Genomic DNA, 12,231 nt, shown 5'->3' with positions numbered 1-12,231 from the left:
CTACAATAGGGCTTCTATCTTTCAAGCCTTCTTCGCCATGTCATAATATGGATTAGCAACTGTTGCCATTTATACCACACTATCATTCTGGTCCTTCCATATACGCTCTGAGCTTCGCTGGTGTCGCTCCTGGCGGATTACTAATTCAACTTTCACCGGTAATTTTTAAATTTATTATTGAATTGTTATCGCTTAATATTTACAACGCTAAAAAGTAATTAAATTGTATTAGATTTTTTAAGATTTTGCTAATCATGTTGACGTTCTATTGCGGTAAGATTACTAGATTAATTTAAGATTACATATTACGGAACATTAAAAAAACGTAAATTCAGTAGGTATTTAAAACGTAAGTATATTTAAGGTAAAAATATATACCACAGCTTTGACCAACTAATATTTTTTATAATTAATGTTTTTAATTTTAATTTTAAATTAATCACTTTGATATTTATGTCAAATTTCCGGTAAACGTTTACAGACTTGCCACTACTGGCGCTCGCGAATTTATAAATATCCCCTCTACGTACGAGCTCACAGCGTATAAGCTCGGGCTTGTGATATAATGATTCGCATGGGATAATCCTCTTTCTATTTCTATGAGAACTGTCATGACTTTTACACATGATATTTGTTATTATTTTATGTTTGTATTTATGCGTTTGTACTTATTACATACTTTTACCCCTCCTCTATATAAAACTCTTGGTCTTGCATTTTCGCAAGACCAAGACCAAGACCGCCTAATTTTAGCAAGACCAAGACCAAGACTGACCCTGCAAGATTTGAGCAAGAACAAGACTAACCCTGCGAGACTCTTGCGTCTTGCAGTTAGGACCGAGTGTCATTTAGGTAGTATAATATTTCGGGTAAATATATGCTTAGATGCATAGAGACTCTATGAGACGCAAGAAATTTGTAAAATTGGAGTTATGCGCATTACGAACAATACCATAAGCATACATAGCGAATCAAAATAGGATCTATTAAAAGAACATTTGCCACATTTGATACGTACTCAGAGGTCACAAGTGCAATGTAAAAATAAAACATTTTGAATAATCTTTCCTGGCAGACGATTTCTTCGCTCTGAAATTAATTGTCCAGATTTTGATAATAGCTGCCACAACATTTTAAAAATATATCATCTTAGCTGATAAACAATATAATATTACAAATTTTATCGGCCTAAGTTATTAGACTAAACATTGTTTGTGCTGAGTGTGCGATATCGGTTAAACAAACCGAAAATTGCTGAAAATGCGGGGCTATTTTCGACTAATAACTATCAAACAGCAGTTTATTTCTATTATATTTTAACATAATGAACAATAAGTTTCTTTCTTTGATATGCCATTCTTTCGGCGTTTATGACACCGACACATTATGTCGCGTTGTTAATCGCGAGAATTATGTTATATTTTCAGTTTCAGTATGCTTATCTTTGATAAAGAAATTTAAACTCATCATTCTTTTTAATCGCGCAGCAGACTACAAACAAAAATTAACAGTTTAAATTTCATTGACACTTGAATGATACAAGGTGAAGTCTCTATATTCATGCTTTTTTAAATTACTTTAATAATTGTAGTATGTATAATACATACTTTATTCATACATTTATTAATGTTATTCAAAAGTAACGAGACAAATTAACATAATTCCGTCTACCCTATAAACAAGATACCGAAATATTTAAAGTCACGAAGTAACGGTAGCGTATTGGACTAGGGAAAGTAACAATATCCTACTTAGGATATTGGATAAGTTGGATAGTAACAGTAACGAGTATAAAGAATTGTATTATGTACTTGTAGACAGATAGTGGTTTTTGAAATACAGTCAACTTTATGTCATTAATTTGGTTTTTTGTATTTTAACCATGTTTTAGCACATGTAAGCTTATTAAATGCAAACGTTTATTAGAACAGACTGATTCCCGTGGGCCATGCCCATGGATAGCTCAGTTAGTTAGAGAATAGGCACGGATCGCTTAGATCGTGGGTTCACACCTTACCCAATGTCAGTTTAGACATTTATTAAATTTATTGGTCAAAACTATGGCTATGTTAATTCAAGATGAAAATATACCAATTCTGTTACAGTGTACAGATTCTAAAGGTGCCGGTGGGGGATGGCGTCTATGCGTAGTGTTATAGTCGGTGTAAAGAGAGGACGTATTCGAAATAATGAAATAACGAATAATATAACATTTGATATTTCATGATTTCGAATACTTTCTCTCTCTTACACCGACTATAATACTGCGAATCGACGCCATCCCTCATCGGCACTTCTAGAATCTGTGAAATGTACGTTATTCTAAGATCTAAAGTAACGCTTAATAAATAAATAGCAGTAGGCTAATAGGTAACTGCGAGACTTGCAAGACTCTTGCTGCAAGACCAAGAGCAAGACCAGGTGTATTGGCGCAAGACCAAGACTAAGATTGTCTAAGTCTCGTCTTGGTCTTGCATTTGGGCAACACTAGGTAGCATGGCTTTATTGACAGTCATCTTCATCATCCAGCCTTCTGCATCCAATGTTGTACGTAGGCCCTAATCCCCTAATTCCTTCCTGTCTGTACATCCCCTAATTCCTTCCTGTTATGTCGGTCTTGAACTTCCTGCAACCAATTCCCAGCAACCCGTTTGACGTCGTCTGTCCATCGTGTAGGTGGTCTACCTCTATTTCTTCTCGTGTGCTCGTGGTCTCCACACTGTAATTTTTTGGGTCCACCTCCCTTCCTTCATTCTGGGTACATGGCCTCAATTCCACTTCGCAATTCTGTTCGCTCTATGACATCTGTGGCACCTGTCTTTCTGATTTCCTCGTTGCTAACGCTGTCTCTGAGAGTAGTGACCGTTCTATCCTTCTTTGGGCCACTCTAAGTTTGGATGCTGTGGCCTGGGTTAACGATAGCCGATAGCGTTTAGGCGCAGTAAATTATGGCTGCAAGCACACGTTGGTCGAACGTCTTCTTTTTCAGATAGTTTGACATCTCGCTCATGAAGATGTCTGATAGAGCTGTATATGCGGTTCCTGGCAATTTGAATTTCATGCCCTAAGTATTTACATTTATGGACCAATACTATTGCTGTTATTGACAGTAACTTTAAATAATGAGATCAAAATTAAAAAAGAAATCTAAAAAATATTACCAAAAATGAATAACCATTTACAATTTCGTTGAAACACGAAAATACAGCCGCATCATTATTCTAGTTCAATCAGAGAGTGAATCAAGCACCCCTACCGGTTTCGAAACGTATTAGTCTCTCATCAGGAGGCACATATGCTGCTCTCTCTGGCCCAACTAGGACAAAACCCGGCATGCAGTCACGGAATACAACGAACGAAATGACAGGGATGCCCTAGCGGCAACTGCTAGCAAAAGACTCAGTTTTAAATCTAATAGCACATAAAACAACATCAAAAAATGTTACACTACATCCTACCAAATTGAAAATAATGGGAACCTTCTCTGGTAATACCTCCGAGGCTTCTACAATTTGCAAGCCAGAACGGATGCTGAGACTAAGGAAGATGAGGGAATTTTACAATTTACAATTCACGTCCCATCTGCTCAGCGCGGTAAACTTCCAACGAGAATGGTTCCCTTCGTACTCTCATCACAGTAAACATGTAAATAAAAAATGAATAACCATTTTCAATTTCGTTGCAACACGAAAATACAGCCGCATCATCATTCTAGTTCAATCAGAGAGTGCAGCAAGCACCTCTACCGGTTTCGAAACTTATTAGTCTCTCATCAGGAGACACTTCGAAACCGTATTTTCGTGTTGCAACGAAATTGAAAATGGTTATTCATTTTTGATTTACATGTTTACTCTGATTGGAGTACGAAGGGAACCATTCTCGTTGGAACTTTACCGCGCTGAGCAGATGGGACGTGAATTATAAATTGCAAAATTCCCTCATCTTCCTTAGTCTCAGCATCCGTTATGGCTTGCAAATTGTAGAAGCCTCGGAGGTGTTACCAGAGAAGGTTCCCATTGTTTTCAAACTGGCAGGATGTAGAGTATCATTTTTTGATGTTGTTTTATGTGCTATTAGATTGAAAACTTAGACTTTTTTTTAATATTACTTTATTGGGACTAAGCTAATTAAAATATTACCTGTTATTTTTTCTTTTCATCTCTTCATAATATGTATGTTACTATCGATTTGTTTACATCATTCCTATTATGTGGTAAGAGACCACACAATCAGATCACTATCATAATTATTACTATCTATTTTGTCACAAAACATTGCATACAATCAGAAGACATATGATATGAACGTTTGAACTCTTTTGCATGCATTTTTCTTACAATATCTGCACCTTATATTAAAATCGTTTTTATATTTGATTAAAATATGATGTTTCTTCGTCAGTTTCTAGTATGCATCATATTTTTTCTATAGGTTTGATGTTTATGTTAGCATCAATGATTATTTTTTACTAACTACCTTAAGTCTTTTGTAAACCATGGTTTGTCCGTTTTGTTTCCATTTATACAATTTCGTCTAACCTTAACATTTAAAATACCTTTAAATATATGCCTACAGGCAGAAGAAAGCATGTAACTGTGCGTAAAGAAGTAAAGTGACTAAAGCAAGATACAAAATTGTTCATTTGCTCATCTCATCACACCGAATTATACCGTAGGACTTCAATAGAAGTTCAGACACGATTACACGATTTTATGTCTGATGACTTTGAGGGTACTAAAAGATGAAATAGGCCTGGCAATAATAGCAAGCTGAAAATTTGTTAATAGCTTAACGATGTCTAGTCGAACAAACTTTGATGTATGGGAACACTGGAGCAGGGGAAGTTTCAATTTTGGAACGTGATTTTAATTGTGGACCGTGTCATCCTCAAAAGTTTATAATTGTGAAAACTAGCAGGTTGTTTTTAAGATTTTATTCAATAGCAAACTTTATATGAAAGAATGTTTGTCCGACAAACATGTTGGACACTTTAAAAAGTCCAACACGTAGAACATGTTAAATGACAAGAATTACATTGGTGGTAAATAGCAGTCTGATTTTTGCATGAAAGTTTAATGAAAGTGTAACAAATCAATTGGAAGTTCTGTCCGACAGAATACATGGTCCTCAAAAGTTTATAATTGTGAAAACTAGCAGGTTGTTTTTAAGATTTTATTCAATAGCAAACTTTATATATTATATGAAAAAATGTTTGTCCGACAAACATGTTGGACACTTTAAAAAGTCCAACACGTAGAACATGTTAAATGACAAGAATTACATTGGTGGTAAATAGCAGTCTGATTTTTGCATGAAAGTTTAATGAAAGGGTAACAAATCAATTGGAAGTTCTGTCCGACAGAATACATGGGACGTTTTCGTAGTCTGACTTTCGAAACCTGTAACCTGTTCCAGTGTTTCCATAAATCAAAGTTTGTCCGACTAGACACCTTTAATCTATTAACAAATTTTCGGCTTACTATTAATCAACTTTTTCTTCGTACGCGGGATCCAGGCATAAAATTAAGGAGACTAAAATATTGGAAAACTGTGCAATTGTGGGGTTTCCTAAGGAAATCTACGTAAAAATTGAATTTTCTTTTGTAAATATATAGAAAATAACATCTGATTTTTCTCCCTTATGTCATTTTATGAATCAATAGTATTGATTCCATTTTTTTTTTAATTTTGGCATAAGGAAGGGCTGCTGATGCCCTAAGGATGTTAATTATAAACTAAACATGTAAGTAATGTCCGTGATTTTCTACTTCGTTCCACTTAAAAGTTTGTTAGTTTTCACTTTTCACGATAAGTACTTAACCTGCAAAAAAGGCATAACGGCGGGTCGTTAAAACGAAAACTTTAAACCTTGACAAAGTTGCAGAAAATAAGGCAAATTCGATTTTCAGAAAAACAAATCTGGTTCAACTCTAAATTTCTTTTTTTTTTGTTTATCTCATTTGACATTTTCAGTACATAAACATCATCATCATCGTCATCATCCAGCCTTTTGCGCCCAAAGTTGAACATAGGCCTCCCCTAAGGTAAAAGTGGTTGAACTTCCTGAAATGCAACGGTCCAAATTATGAGAATCATCATCATCATCAGTGGAAATACGGCTCTTTATGAGCCAAAGCCTTTTTCAGAACAATCCTCCATTCGCCCCTATCTCTGGAAACTCTTCTCCATGCTCTAATTCCAATAGATTTTAAATCATTTTCTAGGTTGTCTTGGTACCTAAGTTTCGGTCTTCCTCTTGCTCGTTGTCCTATGGGACTTCTTCGGTCAAAAACTTTTCTGACTATGGCATCTTCCTCTCGTCTGATTACATGACCTATCCATCTAAGGCGTGCTACCTTAATGAATGTTACATCGTCAGGTTCTACAAAACTTCTATACAACTCAAAGTTGTAACGCCTGCGCCACAAAGCTTGTTCTTTTATGCCTCCATATATTCGTCTTAGGGTTTTTCGGTCAAAGAGTTTGAGCAGGTCTTTGTCATTCTGTATAACTGACCAAGTTTCTGAACCATATGTTAGCACTGGTCTTATTAGTGTTTTGTAGACAGTCAATTTAATTTTTCTAGGTATTTTTGAGGCCATCTGTCTTCTTAAACCATAGTAACACTTATTGGCGAGCACTATTCTTCTTTTAATTTCTTCACTGACATTGTTATCTTTAGTTGGCAGCGAGCCTAAGTATATGAAGGTGTCGACACCTTCCAGTTCTATGTCGTCAATTATTATTCTTGTAGGTGTCGGGTTGCTTGACCTAGTGCAACACATATATTTGGTCTTTTGAACATTTATAGTTAGTCCCATTCTCTGTGCAGTTGCTCTTAACGACCGAAATGCTTCAGTACGAGATTCTGTGGACTTACCTATGATGTCTATGTCATCTGCGTATCCGACAATTTGTACTGATTTGTTAAAGATAGTACCATTCGTATTAATCTGGGACTCTCGAATTATTTTTTCTAATGCCAGGTTAAATAAGACACACGATAGTCCATCTTAGTCCATTTTTGCAATGGAAGGGTCTTGAGAAATCGTTTTGTATTTTTACCATGCTCTCTGCTCCTGTGAGTGTAAGTTCAGTTAATTAGACAAGATGAAGCAGTATTTGAAATTCTACCATAGTAAGTAGAAGTTTACCTCTATTAACTGAGTCGTATGCGGTTTTGAAGTCCACGAATATGTGGTGGGTGTTGACGCCGAACTCTAGGGGTTTTTCAAGGACCTGCCTCACTGTAAATATCTGGTCTTTTGTTGATTTATTATGAGAATACACCTTTAAATATATTTGATTCATTGTTATAAACGAAATTGCCAAAAGTGCTTAAATTGCTACCAACCTTGAACGCCAATTTAAGCATGATATAGTTACTTGTTCCTCGTATATTGCAAGACAATCGCCTTTTAAGCGACATTTAAACTTTTCGTAGTATAATTCTAATATTTAAATAAAAACCACAATGTCACACTGTTAACTTACTGGCGTCACCAGTTCTATTCTTAGAAAATCAACTAAACATTAACAAGATCAACAAAAGCATTGGATGATTTTGTGTATTCATTATTCATGTACATTCATAGAGTATGCAATTAATTTAAAACTGCAGATTTATTATAAAGGATACCAATAAAGTGATAAAAACTGTAAGATACAAGAGCTATCAAGTTTATTAGATTCAGTGCAACAATATTACAAATTGTTATTAACTGATTAATACATAGGCGTAACCAGGATGATCCTAAGGGGGGTTACAACTACTGGAAAGGGGGGGGGGTTACAACTACTGGAAGGTCTCTGAGGGGTATGGTGTTAAGCGTATACCAATGGGGGGTTATAACCCCCAAAATCCCCCCTGGTTACGCCTATGGATTAATACGATAAAGAATGCTAGCTTTCTATAGCTATTTCTTCATTTTTCATTGTCTTTCAAGGATGTAGAACGTTGAAAAGACTGGATTTTATAAAAGAGTATAAGAAAAAGAAACATCATGTTTTTACTCAAATCCACGCTGATTTCCAAAAATAATAAATGCGGCATGGTTTTCAAGTATTTGAGTAACTAGAAAGAGGCAAGCTATAAGCGACACGTCTCGGACGAGTGATGGTCTCCCGCAGATAAGCAACGAAAAAAAAATAGAATGCGAAGAAGAGCAAACAGAAGTAGAAATCCAGAAGTAAGAAGAGAAGCCAACCAACTAAACAGGATTAACAGAAAACAGCTACACGAATATAAAAGCAAATGTTGGGATGAGTTTGTTCATTATTTACATCCAAACAAGTCAGCTATGTGGAAGATTATGAAGAAACCCAGCAGAAATAGGAAAAACTCATACCTCCGCGGAAGTCAAAAGATTAATTAAGTAACAAACTAAGTTCTCAGTCCAGTAGTACAGAAAACGACAATAAATATCGTTCTCATAACACTAGATTGACAACAGATGGAAACTCTCTGGTTTCTACCACCGCGATTTTCAAAAATTATAAGCAATACGGGTGCCGAGACGAATATTAAGATGAGGGGAATTTTAAATAATTCATGTCCCATCTGCTCAGCGTGGTAATGTTTCAACGAGAAGGTTTCCTAAGTACTCCACAAAAGAGTAAATGAATTAAAAATCTATAAACATTTTCAATTTCATTGCAACCTGAAAATGCAGCAGCATTATACTCTAGTTAAATCGGAGAGTGCAGGAAGAGTCTCTACCGGTTTCGGGGCTTTTTTGCCCCTCATCAGTAGTCCCACATCCTCTTCTCTCCTATTCAACCAGGTACCTCGATCTGTGCCCTCCCAGATTGCAAAGAAAGAAATGTCATGTCAATCTAGTGGTATGAGAACGATATTTATTGTCGTTCTGTCCAGTAGTTCTGTACTAGTGGATTGAGAACTTAGTTTGTTTCTTAGCAGATGTCGCTACGATATCCGTGACATGTCTTTCTTTGCAATTTGGGAAGGCACAGATCGAGGTACCTGGTTGAATTGGAGAGAAGAGGATATGGGACTACTTATGAGGGGCAAAAAAGCCCCGAAACCGGTATAGACATGTTTATATAGTCTGTTCGATAAACTCAGACACAACTGGCTAGTGATTATACATGATTAATTAAGTACTCATAAACAAAAAAAGCACCAGGACCAGACAGGTTCACGAACAGGACACTAAAAAAAATTTCAGTATTAATATCACAGGAGAGTGAGAATAAATCAAAAATAATGCGAAAATTTTTCGGAAACTTGTTTCCTGGCAATAGACAGGAGAGCCCGCAGGGCTCGAGTGACTATTGTCGAATGGAAACAAGTTTGAGAAACAAATTGGATCATTATTTTCTTATTTATTCTTACTATCGTGTAATATTCGACATATTATACAAAATTCAAGTCTTTGTAAATAAACATTCAGTGACATTTATAGATAATTGATAGATAACTGCAATTCCGAAACCGGGCAAATCAAACGATAAGCCAGAAAACTACCACCCCATAGCTCTACTCAGCATGGTATATAAACTATTAGAAAAGCTTCTCTTCAACAGAATTAGTCACAGGATACTAGAAAATGTCCCATGTCCCCATTGAACAAGCTGGCTTCCGCCCTCATCGAAGCTGTACGGACCAAGTGCTGTCATTAACAACTTTTATAGAAGCTAGTTTTCAAAACAAACAAAAGCAACAGTATTTATAGATCTAACAGCAGCATATGATACTGTTTGGAGATAGGGATTAATAAATAAACTGGCCCGTATTATCCCCTGCAGAAAGATAATTAACTTCATTGACAACATGCTGACAAACAGAGCCTTCCAGGTTATAATGGGAAAGGAGACGAGTAGACAGATAAAACTTAACAATGGTCTTCCACAGGGTTCTGTCCTTGCCCCTTTATTTTTCAGCCTCTATATTGCTGACATGCCTGAAACCGAATCTCGGAAGTTTGGATATGCTGACGACTGGGCCCTTGCAACAAGCCACCAATCTTTAGAAACTACAGAAATCACTCTCACGAATGACTTATCCATCCTCAGTGAATACCTTAAGAAATGGAGACTACAGCCAAGTACTACAAAAACTGAAGTATCAGCTTTTCATCTCAACAACAAGCTGGCAAACAGAGAATTGCGAGTGTATTTTAATAACAAGCTGTTAAAACACAATAAATACCCGAAATACCTTGGGGTTACTCTAGACAGAACGCTCACATTCAGAGAACACCTGACGAAAACAGCAGCAAAATTGAAAATACGCAACAATATAATACAGAAACTCTGCGGCACTACATGGGGGTCCACAGCATCAACATTAAGATCCTCTGCTCTTGGCCTGATATATCCGGTGGCAGAATACTGTGCTCCAGTGTGGCTAAATAGCAGGCATACCCACCTGGTCGACACCCAACTAAACCGTGCTATGCGTATATAGCAACCTACGCCGCGAACATGCATTGGTTAAAGAATATAACAAAATAATGGACAGTCGCCAGCTTCTAGTCCACAACGACATCCCCGATATTCTTGGAAACCGTCTCCGATCCAGGTTACCCCCTCTACAATCTGCGTTGCAGCAATCCAACTTTGACTTAAATACCCGATGGAGAGAAGGTTGGGAAAGTAGGACAGATCCGCATTACCATAGTCTACCGGACATCATAGGGAAACCTGGCGAATTTGAACGTCCCCGTAAGATTTGGGCAGCCCTTAATCGAATTCGAACAAACTGTGGAAGATGTGCCGACTCCCTCTACAGATGGGGTAAACTCCCCTCGCCTTCTTGTGACTGCGGCGCTGCAAGACAGGCGATCAGTCACATTGTTCAGGACTGCCCACGCAGAGCATACACAGGCGACTCTATAGACTTTGTAATCGCAACCGAAGGGTCAATCGAATATATAAAAAAATTGGACATCTGTTTGTGATGCATTGTATAATGCATAAATCTAAATGTATTCTGTGATGCACTTAAGCCACACGCTAAATAAATTAAAAAAATAAATAAATAAGTGACATTTATCATCATTAATGCTTTTCCACTTGTCAATGTGAACAGCACAGTTTAGCAAATATTCAGTCGAAGACATCAATAAAGTATTAGTTAAAATTATTTATAAATACCTACCTACAGCGTTATTCGTGCAATAATCTTAACGAATTACACTCGAGCGCTTAAAATTGCCGATTTGTATTGTCCTCGTGACAATTTGACATTAGATGCAGAACTAAAACTTTATTATGGTTCATTTTCTTAAATGTGATAGTTGTTAAAACTAGGAAACTCGTAATTAAACAGAAACAAAACACTTAAAAATTATTCCCAGTATAATAATGTAAGTAGATTATTCCCGGTATAATAATAATCTGATTGGACAGAATTAAACACGTGATAAAAAATCTTACTACCTACACGATTGGAAATTAAATCATTAAAAAATAATCCAAGGAAAGCCATCGTTTACATTACTTTACATCATCCAAATAATAATAATTGCCATGCTCAGACTAAGACCAAAAAGATTTCCTAAGAAATTGGAAGAAGCGCAAGTGATAATGTTTCGAAAAGCAGGAAAAAGTGGAACATTCCCTTAAAACTACAGACCAATCAGCATACTAGCATCAATAAGCAAGGTTACAGACAGGGTTACTCTGAAGCAAAAGGCACGATACCGGAAGCACAATTTGATTTCAGAACTGAACACTCCAACTCCAACGAGCTACAAGTGTTAAGGTTGGCCAAATACATCACAGAGAGATTCAACCAGAAGAAATGCACTGCTGCTATTCTGTGCATTCCTAAACGTCAGTAAGGTATTTGACAAAGTGTGTCACGAAGGGAAAAATGACATGAAAATGATATGAAGTCGGAATGATCGAGACTGGAGTGCCATAGGGGGGAGTACTGTCATCTTTTATGTATACCATTAGTATGGTATAACTAGACCCAAACCCAGACATAAAAGTGAAAGTTATCCTCCAACACCAAATTGTTCTATATGGTCCACATAATGTTCAGAAAAAAGTCACACCATTTTGAGCGTCGGGTTTGGGGGGGAGAGGGGGGAGAAACCGGTAAATTCGTAGTTTTTTACGTTTTTCGTCAATATTTCTAAAACTATGCGGTTTAGCATGAATAACCTTCTATACAAAAATGTTCTACATTCAATTTGAAATAAAAAATGTCCTATGTATAATCCTTCTAAAATGAACGGTTCAAAAGTTACGGAGGTAGTA

This window comes from Diabrotica virgifera, chromosome 6 (assembly GCF_917563875.1).
Source record: "Diabrotica virgifera virgifera chromosome 6, PGI_DIABVI_V3a".
Classification (NCBI taxonomy): Eukaryota; Metazoa; Arthropoda; class Insecta; order Coleoptera; family Chrysomelidae; genus Diabrotica; species Diabrotica virgifera.
The sequence above is the reverse complement of the archived record's forward strand: the minus strand, read 5'-3'. Positions refer to the sequence as shown.